The 14,189-nt window shown below is 50.8% G+C and overlaps 1 protein-coding gene across 10 annotated transcripts in view; it reads left to right on the top strand.

The window, feature by feature from the left end:
- The window catches only part of ARNTL (aryl hydrocarbon receptor nuclear translocator like), a 99,689-nt gene that overhangs the window by 53,728 nt on the left and 31,772 nt on the right, over window positions 1–14,189 (top strand). For 8 of the 10 annotated variants that reach the window (XM_032427288.1, XM_032427285.1, XM_032427286.1 and 5 more), the window contains one exon: window positions 11,648–11,776. The exons of the other annotated variants lie outside the window; for them this stretch is intronic. The gene's annotated coding sequence lies outside the window, so the exon portion shown is untranslated. The remainder of the gene's footprint in view (window positions 1–11,647; window positions 11,777–14,189) is intronic. 10 annotated transcript variants of the gene reach the window in all.

Raw genomic sequence — 14,189 nt, 5'->3', positions numbered from 1 at the left:
TCTGGAAGGTGGAAATAACACTATCTTCTCAGAGGGATGATCTGGAGGGTAATTAAGCAGGGGCAGACATGCCATGAAGCTGTAGTGACTGTTCTGGAGCGTTCCCTACACCTGACACCTCACAGTTTGGTGACCAAGCCCTCGCTCACTGTCTGGCCTTTCCTGCATTTGCGGTGTGGGCTCCAGCCCCATGGCTGCCTGCCACCTTGTGGAGTGTGAAACGGACTGTGGAGGCATGGGCCTTCCGGGGCAGGAAAAGTCCCTGCGGTCACACTGGTTGTCCTGGCCTGACCCCTGGCAGGTCAGGCCGGGCTCCCGCAGGAGTCTATGACTTCATCAAGAGTCTGCTTCCTGTGCTCAGGAACCGCTGGGTCCAGGCCACACACTGGCGGAACCCGAAGGGCCGAGAAGCTGGGATTGAACGATCTTTCTTTTTGCTCATTGCTTTTCAGACAGCCTGCACTCCAGTTACAATTTCCTAAAGATTGAAGTAGCAAAGTGAGGGACCTGGTCCCCAAGGTGTGGGCCCAGACACCTGGAGGGAGAGCAGCTTAAAGTAATAGAAAAAGGACTGGACAAAATCGAATTCTGTTGTTACTAAAAATGGGGCCCTGAGCAAGGACCTAACCTCCCTGAAATGTGGTGTCTGTATCTGAAAATTGGGGATGGTAATAGACCTAACCCCTGAGGTTAGGAGGATTAGACGAGATACCATGGGAGCCTAACAAAAGGCACCTAGCACAATGTCTCCAATTAATAAATATGAATATTAGAATAATTTCCTTTCTCCTCCCCTGTCTGCCCCTTCTCCTTACCTAGTCCTGACTGCTATTGGTTTCCTATATGGCTTTGGGTAAATATCTTAACCTCTCTTTGCCCCTTCTCTTTGTAGAAAAGATAGAGTTGAACCAGCTACTGGTTCTGAATAGGTACGTAGCGCCCCCTATAGGACATCTTGGGAATGTGTAGGGCGATTTGGCTGTCCCGGTAATGCGGGACAGGGCTGTCTGGGGAGAAGCAGATTTGCTAGATGCAACCCATGGAGAACAAAAGATTGTCCAACTTCCTACACAACCTCCTAAAGTTCAGTGGGCATTCATGTAGGTGGAACTCTGTTTACAAGTATCTGAGCCTGGAATCTGACTCCACTTTAAGCATAAACACACATAATTTTTGCATGTTTTTAATATATACTGAATTTTCCAGGAACACAACTACCAAGCATCTGAAGTTTACCTGTTCATTATAAATAGGACCTCATTACATCTTTCATCATGTCTTCTAGAGTAGCTGTACCCAACATTTGCATATTGACTCTGGATGTAGTATCTTATTTTAACGAACTTTCCTTTCTTCTTTGTATTTTAGTTAGGGTATTGTGTTGATTGTTTTTGAAATTATAAGTGCTGGTAGGTTATATTATTTACAGATTTCAAGAGGGTGAAAAGAATGTTAAAAATATTTGTATTGAATCTTTGAAAGTATGAGAGAGGGTGTGTGCACGCGCACATGCACGTGTATGTATTAGCTTATAAATTAGCTGGAGAAACCTTAGAATGAACCTGAAATGAAAAGAAACGGGTTCTTTGAACAAGTTGAAGGGGGACTTAGACAAATATAGGGAGACAAAGGGAGACTGAGACAAACTTAGACAAATGGGTTAAATATATATACATACATATTTTTTTTAATTTTAGAAAGGACAAGTAACACTAAAGGAAACCAGAGAGGTATGCAACAAAGGAATGGGGTCAGAATATCCAACATGGCTCCTCTGAGCCTAGGATTTATGTGATCATAGTAAATATAAAAGCCGAATATTCATCTACCCCAAATAATTATGTAACTTTGTTGGCTGAATGGGAGGGTAGGTTCCTATGTGCGCCTATAATGACAGATATAATGGAAGAGAGGTGCCTTTTCCTCTCCCGTGGTGAGAAGTGGGTAGATCCTGGTTGAGACTGGAACATCACTGAGTGGTACCATAAGCTGTTGTTCAGAGATGTGGAGGTGCTTTCCGTAACTGGTTGCCTCTGGAAATGGGTGGGGGAACGGGCAGGAGAACCTGGGGACAGATATTTTTCCAGTAGCCTTGTAGAACTTTATGAGTCTTTAAACTAGCCCCTGGGGGAAAAAAAACTTTAATAAAAAATAAAAATTGAATTTAAAAAAGTGGTTTCATTTCTCTTAAAATGTCCTTTTACATAAGAATATGTAATGGAAGTCAGAATTTTTAATAGCATCCTTTGTCAGAGAAATAAGGTATTTTGGTGTTTCCCCTGTCCCTTTTAGAAAATATGTAATCTTAAAGAGTCTGAAACATGGTTTTCATCATCTTTCTTCATCTTTGCCGTTTCTGTTTTTTTTTTTTTTCACCACTCCCACCTGCACATACGTTTTTTTTTTTTTAACATCCATGTGCAGATTTTTAGAGAAAGGAGAACCAGCCAGCCTCCCTGCCCTTTACCATGTTGTTTTATGGCCTCTGCCTGCACGAATTAATTGTGTGAATTTTGTGAATTACCTCTTCTATTCTTTAGTTTTCCACTAGGGTGTTTGTCTTTTTATTGGTTCATAGGAGGTTTTATTTTTGTTTTGTTTAATTAAGAAAGGATAATAGTCCTTCCCCGTCACAGAGCTTTCGAGTCACACTGACCTGGGTGTGAATCCTGGCTTTCTCACTCATGAGCTCAGAATTTCAGGCAATTTATTTAAGTCTCTGAGAATGAGTTACTTCTTTGAAAACTACATGAAACAACACTGACTGGCACAAAATCCAAGCCCAGTGTGTGGTTTCTGCTGCCACAGCTTTTGCATTATTACTTTTCTTGTGATCCTTGCACTGAATATTTTCTCAAAAAAAGCACCTCAAGAACTCATGCTTTTTCAGATCCTTGGACAATTACCACTCCCTTGCTGTAACCAAAGCTCAGAAAAATGAAACTGAAATCACTGAAATAATTGTTTTATTCCTCACGTAGGAATGAAAGAAAACAAGTTGATTCCGTTTGAGCTAAAAGAGGAACTTGCAGGGTCATTCCTGGGGTCAGGAAACGCTCAGAACAACATCTGAGATCTGGGGCACTGGAGGAAGGCCTTGAGCTTCATCGCAAGATTAAATTGTCTTCCTCAAACTGTGCTCGCCAGGACGGGCAAGCGCATTTCAGAAAGGTTTCCAGTTGCGAGTTGAAACAGAAAGGACCATCTGTTAGGCACACGGCCATTCCCCCAGCACTCCGGTCGATTCTGTCCTTGCTACACGTTTTGACATCCCGGCTTGTAGGAGGGAGTTGGGAGGGGCACACGCCGGCCCCGCCCTGCTTCTCCTACTTGGCACAGAGCTTTTGCTTTTCTCTGCGGCGTTCCTGAAGACACCAAAGCATGTGTGGGGGCCCAGCTCTCGAGTTGGGCACATCGGGGTTGGGTCCCTGTTCCCCCTCCTGGCTGTGTGATCTCAGACAAGTGGCTATACCTCTCTGAGCCTCGGTGCCGTCTTACACACGATGTTGATGATAATGCCTTTCCCGAAAGGTCATGAGCTAGCACCATCCTCAGCATGACTGACACTCAGTAGCTGGGAGGTAGTCTCCGCCCCAGATGGGTGGGCAGCGGGGACACAGTGCTCAGCCCTGCAGTCTGTGCTGTAACTTAGACGTCTTGTGTGCCTCTCACTTAGCAGCTCCCTGACCAACGGCTCCTGGCTGCTAGGTGGACAGCAAGAGGGCCCTCTTCCTCCAGCTATCCCACAGGGCATGCAGCCTGGCGAGTGGAGCTCAGGTTGGACGTCTACCCCCAGTGGCCCCCATGGCTGGGGGCCTTTGTGCAGTTGATGGACTGGCTGTTGCCCCTCGTGCCAGAAAAAATCAGGAAGTCTGGTTAGCTGTTCCTCCAGAATCTGCCAGGAATTGACAGCAACTCACATGCATATATGTGCAGGTCCTCTCACACATGCACACGCACACACGCTCTCTCACATGCACGTGCAAGCTCACACGCAGGCAGGTGTGCACACTCAACACGTGCTTTTGCACACACACGCTGCCCCACTGCCCCCACATGCACCTGCACACACAGGTCCCCCTCCCCACAATCTCTTCTCAACCTGCAGCCAGGCTGAGCCCCAGCTGGGAGCCTGTCACCCCCCATTCCTCTCAGAGTCAAAGCCAAGGCCCTTACAGGGGCCTGCCAGGCACCATGTGGTCTGTGCCCACCCTGGTCCAGGGCTGGTCCTCTGACACCCCCTCAGCTCCCTGTCCTCCTTTGTGCCAGCTCTTCCTGGCCTGGAGTGCTCCTCCCTCCACACCTCACCTCCTCAGATCCTGACCACCTCCATCTCCAGAGCTCCTCCTGCCGCGACTCTGACCTCTCTCCCCAGCACTCACTACCTCCCAGCGTCGTTTACTTATTTGGCTCCTTTGCTTTCCTTCCTCACCAGAATGTATACCAGATGAGGACAAGGACCTTTGTGTCTTCACCGCGGTCCTGTTGTGGAGAACGGTGCCTGGCACTTGGATGCCCTCAGCAAATATTTGTTGAAAGAGTAATGAATGATTGTGGACCCACACACTAACAGTGTCTTCATTATTACAACATTGTCCTCGATTGAAATTTGACTGCCACATGCAATCTGTGGTGGAAATTTACTCAAATTCTCAACTCTTTCCCGGTACAAACGACTTGGCATATATGGGTGCTCAGGAAATTGCCTTGGATGGGTTGCTTTAGGGCCTTGGGCCCGTGGTAACCATCTGGGGCCTCTGTACCTGTCAGCAAGACCTATGGTAGGTGGGTCGTAAGGGGGACATTGACCTCCCTGTCCCCCAACACTTCTGGGGTGTCGCTATTTCACCCCAGAGTCCCCGGGCAGCCCAGCCCTGGGCAGTAGCTGTCGGCTGTGGTGTCCATCTCTGTAGGGAAAGCACTGTCCTGTGCTTTCTCCATCTCACCTTCCTGGGCAGCTTCAAAGTTTTGTTATTATCACCCATTGACTTCAGTTTCTCGTGATCCTATTCCCAGCTTTCTGTAGGAGGAGCTATTTCTCTGTATTTTGGTTTCATTCAAGTAAAATGAAGGGGTTGGACTCTTGAAATAACGCTCAGCTTTCCAACTGTCATGAGTCCTCAGTGCTTCCTGCTCAAAATGCTGGCCTCTGGGCTGTTCTGTGGCCCCCCTCCCCACCCCAGCCCCAGGACCCTCTCTCCAGCCTTTCCCCAGCCCCCCTCACGGGCTCCCTCACGGTCCCCAGAGCCCACTGTCCTGGATCTCCTCAACGTTAAGCTCCTTTATGTCCACTGCTAGCACTCCACCACCAAGCCCACATCCTCTGTCTGCTCTTAGCATTTCTGAGCTCCTTCATTTCAAAATTTCTCTTCTGAGTTTGCTTTCTTTGACATTAGAGCTTACCTTTCCACAGCCTTCTACCCCTCCTTTTCTCACCAGCGCGAGGTCATCCATCTCAATAAGCACAGTTAACCTGACGAGCATTCTAAGTGTTTTTCAGATACGGAGCTCATTCAGTCTGTGAGGAGGCATCCTCCTCCTCTTACAGGTGAGAAACTGCAGCTCCCAGAGGTCAGGGAACTGGCCCAGGACACACACCCCGTAGGTGGCAGAACTGGGATTTGAACCCGGGTTGTCTGGCTCCAGAGGCCCTGCCCTCCCTTTTCATGTGCCCATCATTTTCCCCTTTTGTCCACAGCCCGCCTGCCCCCTGCGGGGGGAGAGCCACAGCCCTGCTCCTGCTTGCAGAGGTGCTGGGGGCCTCACAGGCCTGGCCCGCCGGCTCTGGATAAACGCCCCTCGATCTTCTTCCCATTGTCTCTCAACCTTGCCCTCATTCTCGAAGAAGGCATGGATCCCTTTTCTCCTCTGAGTCTCAGCCCTCCTTGGGCCCACTCCTGCCGCCTGTCCTAGCCTGCCTCCATCCGCAGCCCGAACCTGAGACTCAAAGCGCCTTCTAGGCCATCCCAACCTTGACTCTGCTCTGCCTCACCCCAGTATCTTGCAGTTGACTATGAAATAACAGCAGCGCATCCTTTTGTTTCCTTTAGAACAAGATGCAGATGTTTTCCAGAACTTTCTTCAAGTATAGGCAGTAAGTCTTTTGGTGGACTGTGTTCTTCCCCTGAGTCTTTAGGGCCAGGCTCTCTTATTCTGTACATTAAAAAAAAGAATAAAGGTTCTCCTTCCGATACCTCAGTAATAGACTTGGCAAAGGTGTAAGACAGTGTCTCTTTTACATTCATGCAACCAACATTTACTAAGCGCTGTGCTAGGGTTAGGTGCATGCTCTGGGCCGTGACTCTTGATGACATCTCTGAGTCCCTCTAACAGCCCTCAGTAGCCCCCGGAGACTGGAATTCTGTAGACTCTCCTCCATCGATGGTATTGGAGACCTCTTCCACAAGAACCAGCCTTGTTTTCATTCACGAAGTACCGCAGGATTTACAGATCCTGCCCCCGTGAGACCCTCTGAGCTGGCCCTCCAAGCCGTGTGCTTCCAAATGCAGCCTCCTTGCTTTGTGTTTGATTTCGGGATTTCCAAGCCTCTAGAGCTGCCAGGAGGACCGGGTACACAAGGACCACGAACAGGGGTCCCCAGGGCCCCTGCCAGCCACTGCAAATGCTGCTCTCCTGGCTCCGAACGGACTCCCCACCACCCGGGCCACCAGGCAGACATCCACTTCAAGCCTCACCGCCTCCCTCGCTCTTTCTCCTCCCCTTACCCCCACCACGCACACACCAGCTTATCAATAAGCTCATGATTTTCTCCTCCACGCTGCTCCTGTACCTTACCTATGCTTCACAGCCAAGAAAGGCCCTCCTTCCTCGAGACACTTGACTGCCACCTGCTGGGAATTTGTCAGAATGGCTCCGCAAATCTCTGCCATTTAGCAAAAGCCGAGGCGCATCCTGTGCAAGGCGCTGCTCGCGCCACTGTAAGCACGGCCCTGCCTATGGCAGTGAGCATGCTGTCACGTCTGGATTTAGACCCTGTCCCTCCAGCTAGGTTGAGGGAATCTTGAACATTAGGACTGCGGATTCCTCCCTGTGTCCCCAGTGCCCCAGGGGTCAGAGAAACGCTTGCTGAATGATCCCGATGCAAACACCCTGTTACCCTAGGCACAGGGCATCTGGTTTCCCTGAGTGAACATTCTCTAAATGCATCTGTTGCAAAGCAAGGCAGCTGAACTCCCCACAGGCAGTCAGAGTAACCATGGTGGGCCAAGGTGGACTTGCCGAGGAGACAGAGCCCCTCTAGCCTCTTGCCTCTGCTCAAAGACCACCACCACCTGAACAGACCAGAGCAACTCATCATCCATTCCCTCAGTAAACCTGGAGCCGGGCACCAGGAGAATGTGGAGGGGGGGCCAAGGGCCACCTGCCATGGCTCTCAGGGCCGGGGAGGGAGAGTACTTCCGGAACACATCTGTGCCCAGGGCCAGCCCGTGAAGGTTGTGGGATGCAGCGATGGCCACACAGGAGCCCTTACTGGGGAGTTTGGGGCTGGGGGGAAGCAGATCAGTAAGCAGACAGCTAGTAGACAGGGTAATCAAGGATGCCCACTCACGAGCCTCCATATTTTCCAAGCCGTGCCCTTTTATTAAGCTACATCATCAAAAGCCACTGCCCCAGTGACATCCTGGGGCTTCAAAAGCTGGCACACCTGAGGGGAGGGGCAAGAGGGGGGCAGCTTTTCACTGAGGTCCCATTTTGAAAGGGGAAGCACTCTATTCTTTCACAGGGCTGGTTTCCCCAGAGCCATTCGGCAGCACATCGCTCAGGTCCCATTGAGAGAGCCTCCCTGCTCGGTCTGTCCCCGTGAAGTGATAGGATACGCTTCCCAGCGTGTGTGAGGGCTGAACATTTCCTTCTCTGCCCTGCGTGCCAGGAAGCCCAGAGACAACGTGTTGGTTCAGGTTCTGTGGCTCTCCTGAACTAGGATTGCTTTTTTCTTCTTTCCCCTCATGCCTTCCCGAGGAAGGCTTGTTTTGGGGGGGCATTATATTTTACTTTGTGGGGGTAGTCTTGGAGGCAGGACTGGCAGTGGTGTGGTAGTCAGAAGAACCAGCATGGGGCCAGACACACTTGGGTTGCAGTCCCCACTTGCTAGCTGGGTCATCTTGAGCAAGATAGCTTTGCCTCCTCAATCCTTACGTGGAAAACTGGGATGATGAGCACAATTAAGGGATGGGTTATCGTGAAGCTAAAACGAGTCCGGCGGGAACACCTCTGTCCCCTTTCCCTCCTCCCACATCAGGGGCTCCATCTGTGCTTCCTTCATCCCGTCTGTGCGTCCTTCATCCTGCCTGTGTCGGTCAGCTTAGGATGAGGGATAGATTTGGCCAGAACCACTAGGTGACCGACTGGCCTGGTTTGTCTGGGACAAAGGGGTTTTCTGGGAGGCAGGACTTCCAGTGCTGAAGTGGGAAGTTCTGGGGCAGACAGAAGAGTCGGTCACCCTAGAACACACACCATCACCATCTCAGTAGCTGACAGGAGCAAAGGTTTATTTCTTCCTTGTGCTGCTATCCATCCGGGACCTCGGCCAAAGGAGGAGCATCTATCCAGGAAATTGCCCGTCTCGGCACAGACAAAGGAACTCGTGGTAAAGTTCTGTTCAAGAGTCGGGGCTGTCCCTTCCACTCACATTCATCAGTCCAAGCCAGTCACGTGGCCGAGCCTGAGCCTGGGGTGTTCTGCAGGCTGTCCTTGTGGGGAGGGGCAGCTAAGAGTGTGAACCGCAATGCAATCGACACGCCCCCTCCCCTTCTTGTAGCATTTTGGGGTGCTGGGGCAGGGAGGAGGGAAAGCAGAGAGAGCTGCCTGTCTGTGATCGGTGGTCTTCTGTGTGGTCATCCTGTAGATGACATGTGTGGGTCTCTCAGGGGCTGCTCAGCCTCACCCCGCTCTGCTCAGAGGAGCAGCTGTGTCTGCTCTTGGTGCCTAATAGTGGTTGACACCCTCACCCGCCAAGGTGTCTGCAGGGGAGCCGGGGCTGGGACGTCTCTTCTAGCCCCTGTGCTCCTCCGTGTGGAGCCCCTGAGATTCTTCTCCCTGAGCTCCAAGGAGAATGAGGGGACTGAGGGGGGACCAGGGGAACCACCAAGTTCTCCCCAAGCACACTGCACAAGTCCCTTCGTGCCTCTCTTCCTCTGACATCCGGGGAGCCTCCCCCCGCCCCCGCTTTGCAAGTCTTTAGCTCAGAAGTGGGCACACGTGTGGCCCCTGATTCCAGAACCACAGGCCAGGCTCTCCCCAGAGTGTGCACTCTGTGTCACTTGGATGGCAGCACCAAGGCTGGCCCTGAGCTCCCCTGGGCAAGGACCCCTCTCCCAGTTACCTGTGGTCTCTTGGAGCCCCCTCCCTGGGCTCAGTTCTCTTTTGGAAATAGCACAGAAAGAGAGTTGGTTTTTTTTCTTTTGTTGTTTCATTCATTGTCTTACATCTAAGAACACCTTCTTGGAGAGAAAACAGTTTTCTAGAAATCCTTGTCACAGCTGATTCAACTTCCTTACTTGGTCTAAGCATATAAGAAAGGCCTTCTGATTTTTTTTAAAGATTTTATTTATTTATTTGAGAGTGAGCAAGAGGGAGAGCACAAGTGGGGGGAGGGGAAGAGGGAAAGCAGATTGCCCAAGAGCAGGGAGCCCAAAGCCAGTCAAGGCCTTCTGAATTTTATTTTGCAAAATATAATGCCAAAGTTTATGCTAGCATTCATTATTTCTATAAAGTAAATTTGAGTACTGGAACAATTAGTCCAGATAAGAAATTTCATATGGAGTTTGGTACTGAGAAGGTTCATCTAAGTTTCAGAGAAGTGGGGGAAAGTGAGTGAGGTGTGGTACTGGGAGGCCCCCAATAGTGAGATCACAGGGCGGAGGGGCCACAGGTGTGAGGAGAAGGGCCAGAGCAGCACGGGCAGAGCCAGGAGGCTTCTCTGAGCAGGTGCTCCCTGAGAGCACTTGAAAGGAAAGCAGGAGTTCACCAGGTGGGTCAAGGGAGCCACGCCTGCAAAACAGCGTGGGCCCAATTGAGGCCACGTGCTCTTGAGAACTTAAGTATTCCGGTGGCCTAGAGCTTTGGGCATCAGATGGGCAGAGCAGGGCAAGACAGGACAAGAAGCGAGCGAGTAAGCCCATTGTGGAGGTTTGCTGTTTCCTGGCAGGGCGTTTCTGGAAGGCTCGGAGCAGAGCAGTGGCTTTACACTGAAGTGTTTTAAACAAGGGGGTGTCTTGTCTGTGACCGGGGCATGGAGGGGCGAGTGTAGGGAGGAGAGCAGCCTGGATGGAGGCAGTGGCCAGGGGACAGAGGGGAGCAGCTAGGGCCACCCATCAGAGGGCTAGTGGGGTGAGGGGAGGAGAGGGTGCCCACGTGGGTCCCGGATTGCTCATCTGGGGGCTGGAGAAGAGCATGGGACCTGGGTGGGGAATCAGACCGAGGCGAAAGGGCATATGGTAAACGCTCGGGCAGCACTGCCCTGGGGACCTGGTGTCCGGGGGCTGCTCCACGGAGGCTTAGGGACTGGAAGCCCAAGATCCCGTCGTGCTGTTTGCACGCGTCCAGACTGGCTCCCAGAGTCAGACGGCGAGGGTGTCTGAATCGGACAGCAAAGAGGAGTAAGTTGGGAGGACAAGAGCAGCCCTATTCCTGGACGTTCATTTGAAGACCTCTGCCATGATCAAGCCCCAGGTAATCGGAGGGCTGCAAGAAGTAGCCAGCGGAAGGTGCAAGCGCAGGAGTTTCACTTCAGAAAGGTCAGGAAAGGCCCATTCACAGCCTGAGTCTTGCCGTCTCAAGGCGGAGCCAGGAGGGGGTAGGAGGGCGGGCGCAGCCGCCCGTGGAGCCAGTTCCTCGGAGAGACGCAGGGACCACAGGGACCACAGGCCGGAGCGGAGACCCCCCACCCCCAGCCCCACCAGCAGGAGAAGGCAGGGCCACAGGCCGTTTGCTAACTCGGCGCCTTCTCACCACTGACTCCCCTTCGCTTTGGGTGCCCGCACTGCTTGAGCTTCCCGGACACGTCTTGAAGCGTCTTGCCTGGCTTCCAGCGGTCTTAGAGATGGGCCTGTGCACGTGTGTCCGGCCTACTGCTTCCTGGACGCCCGCTTGCCCTGGTCGCTGGTTGTCTGCTGTCGGGCGGGTGCGCGGCTGTCCTTGGCCGTGATGCGGCTTCTGGAGCCCCTGCGCCCTCCCGCCGTGTGACCTTGGCGAGTGTCCTCCTTGAGTCTCTCTCTGCCTCCGTCTTCTCATCCAGACAGTGAAAAAAACCAGAGTATCTACCTCAGAGAATTATTTTCAGGCCTCAATAAGTGAGTCTACATAACACCGTCAGAACGGTGCCTGACGCCAAGCACACAAGAAATGTTCGCTAGTAATTGTATTGCCTGACCCAGGAGGAGAAATGAAAAGTCCCATTATCTTTCTCGTAAGGCCGCATCCAAGAATCCATGTTTAATCATTTCAAAAGCATTGTTTGTCCTAGGAGAGCTCTCCTGCCAGATCGCTTCATGTGTTCGCAGTTGGGCTGAGCAGGCGGCTGGAGGCTGCCCGCCGGGCCTCTCCCCTCGCTGCCGGGAGCTTGTTCCATGTACCCCCTCCGCAAGTGACCTGTGTGGATTTTCTTTTCTTGTGGGCCCCACTGTAGGTTTCTGGAAGAAGTTGACTGCCTGAAAGGAAACGACAAAACATGAAAATCGCTTTGAGGTGACCCATAAGTCCAGTGGCCCCTTGCTCCTCCCAAGGTGGATTTGAGCTTTAAGAACTATAATTTCAGGTAATAAAATCGCACCCCCAGCCCCCACCTGCTATCATTGGCAGCTTCCATGGTATTTCTTTCAGGAAATGTGGTTTCTCCCTGCAGCCCAAAACTTGGGGGAGAGTCCACCTCATGCAACAGTCTAGCTGTTCATAAAGAGGGAGTGGGGGCCAGAGGTGGCCCCCCCCATGTCTGCCAGGCGGCCCAGAGGCTCGGCAAGACCCTGAAGGGAGGACTCTGTACTCCTCCCTCATCTACTTCTCCTCATGTCCGTGATAATGATAACTTCTAGCAACTGCCCATCAGGGCCTTTGATGTGATTAAATGACTATAAAATGCTTCTCAAAGAGTAATTGGAATAACTAGGAAATTTCTGAAAATGAAAAGTCCTAAGAGGAAAAGGTTTTGCTCTACCTAATAGTAGAATGTATTATGAGGCCACTATAACAAATAGTATGGTACTGGATTGGAAGTCACTAGATCAAAGGAACAGAATAGGAAGTCCAGAAATAGACAATAAATCAATAAAGGTGGCATTCCAAATGATTGGTGAAGGCATGTCTGGTCTAATAAATGGTGTTGGCACAGTTATCTATCCACTGGAGGGAAAGAAGTCTCCAACCTTAGGTAGTATACCAAAAGTAATTTCCAAATGGATTAAGTGCCAAATAAATAAAATTATAAAAATATTAGTAAAGAGGATATTTCTATTTGGGGGTGAAAAAAGGCTTTTTTTTTAAACACGTCACTTTTAGTATCACATACAAATACTGTAAGCCAAGTTAAAAGGTAAAAAGGGGGTGGGTATTTATGACATCTGTGACAAACAAGGAATGAATATTCCTAATGTTCAAACTTATTTATTCATTCAGCATCTATTTATTGAGTACTTACTATATGCTAGAAAGTGTTGTAGGCTACTAGGGTGCAAGTAGTAAAACAAAATCCCTGCTCTTCTGATGCTTATAGTCTAATGGAGAGGAAGCTGGTAAATAAAGAAGTTGATTATTGATAGGGGCCATGGAAAAAAATGAAGCAGGGTGGGGGGGGGGGTAGGGGGGGTTGGGGGGGGGGGGTTGCAGTATATGGATATTCAGGGAAGCTCCACTGCAGAAATGACCTTTGAGAAGAAATATGAAGGAGAAGGGAGAGAAGTGGTTAAATTTGGATGTCTTTGCAAATGTTGAGCTGATGGGATTTTCTGACAGATTGGGTGCAGGCTGTAAAAGGAAGCAAGAAGTCAGGATGACTTCTAGGTTTGGGACCTGAGCATTCAGAAGTACCACTTACTGATGTGAGCATCACTAAGGGGCTTGGCTTGGGGAGAACCAGGGGTTTGGTTTGATGTTTCAGTTAGGTCTCTATTGTATATTCAAAGGGAGACCTCAGGGAAATGGTCCTCTAAGTTTGGAATTCAGGAGCGGTCCAGGCTGGAGGTATAAGTTTGGGAGTTCTCAGAGCTTAGATCATATTGGAAGCAGTGAAGCTAGACCGATCTCTTCGGGAGTGGCTGTAGACAGAGGAAGTCTGAGGACATCTGCAGGACTCTCATGTGGAGGTGAGGGAGGGGGAGGAACCCACAGAAGAGACCAGCATGGAAAGAGTGGCCACCGAGATAGAAGGGGACAATGAGAAGATGGCCTCTCCAAAGCCAAGAGACAGGAGGGACAGATCAGATCTAGCAGATGTCGGAATGGGGCAAGTAGGGAGGGAATGGAGAACCAGCCACTGGATTTAGCAATGAAGAGCTCACCGGGGAATCTAATAGGGGCTGTTCTGTTGGAATGATGGGGACAAAAGCCCGATTTGAGTTGGCTTATACTGAGTAAGAGGAAAAGAATTGGAAACAGAGAAATGGGGTACTGACTAGAAGGGAATGGCGTTCAAAAAAATATGTGGTTTTTCCCCGAAATGAGAGTTGTTTGTTTGTATCCAAACGAGAGTGATCCAGTAGGGTGGGGAAAGTGGATGGTGCAGGATGAGCGGCAGGGAGAGAATTGCGGAGTGATGGTCTTCAGAAGTGAGAGACGATGGAGTGCCCACCCACTGGGGGTGGCAGCGGCCGGGGGGGTCCTAACCAGCAGCGTCTGGGTGGGCCAGTGGATGTGCTTCCTTTACTCAGTGGGGTAGAGAGCCAAGTATCTGCTGAGAGTGAGGATGGGGAGCTGTCGGAGGCTTGCGGAGAAGAGAGAGGGTGTGATGTTCTTGGTCGCAGAGGAGGGGAACAAACGGAGCAGGGGGTTGAGGATCACTGGGCAGAGCTGGTGTTGGAGGTGTGCGAGGTCGTGGATGGAAAGTGAGAGCAACCAGTTCATTGTGTGCTTTTCTGCCCCAGCCTCAGGTGCACAGGTGAACATGAGTTAGGAGTCCCATCCATACTGAAGAAAATATGGTAGGAAGGACATGAGTGGGCACAAAGGAAACCAGAGAA

This window comes from Phoca vitulina, unplaced genomic scaffold (genome assembly GCF_004348235.1).
Source record: "Phoca vitulina isolate PV1807 unplaced genomic scaffold, GSC_HSeal_1.0 scaffold36, whole genome shotgun sequence".
Lineage (NCBI taxonomy): Eukaryota > Metazoa > Chordata > Mammalia > Carnivora > Phocidae > Phoca > Phoca vitulina.
This window is presented reverse-complemented; position numbering and strand designations above follow the sequence as displayed.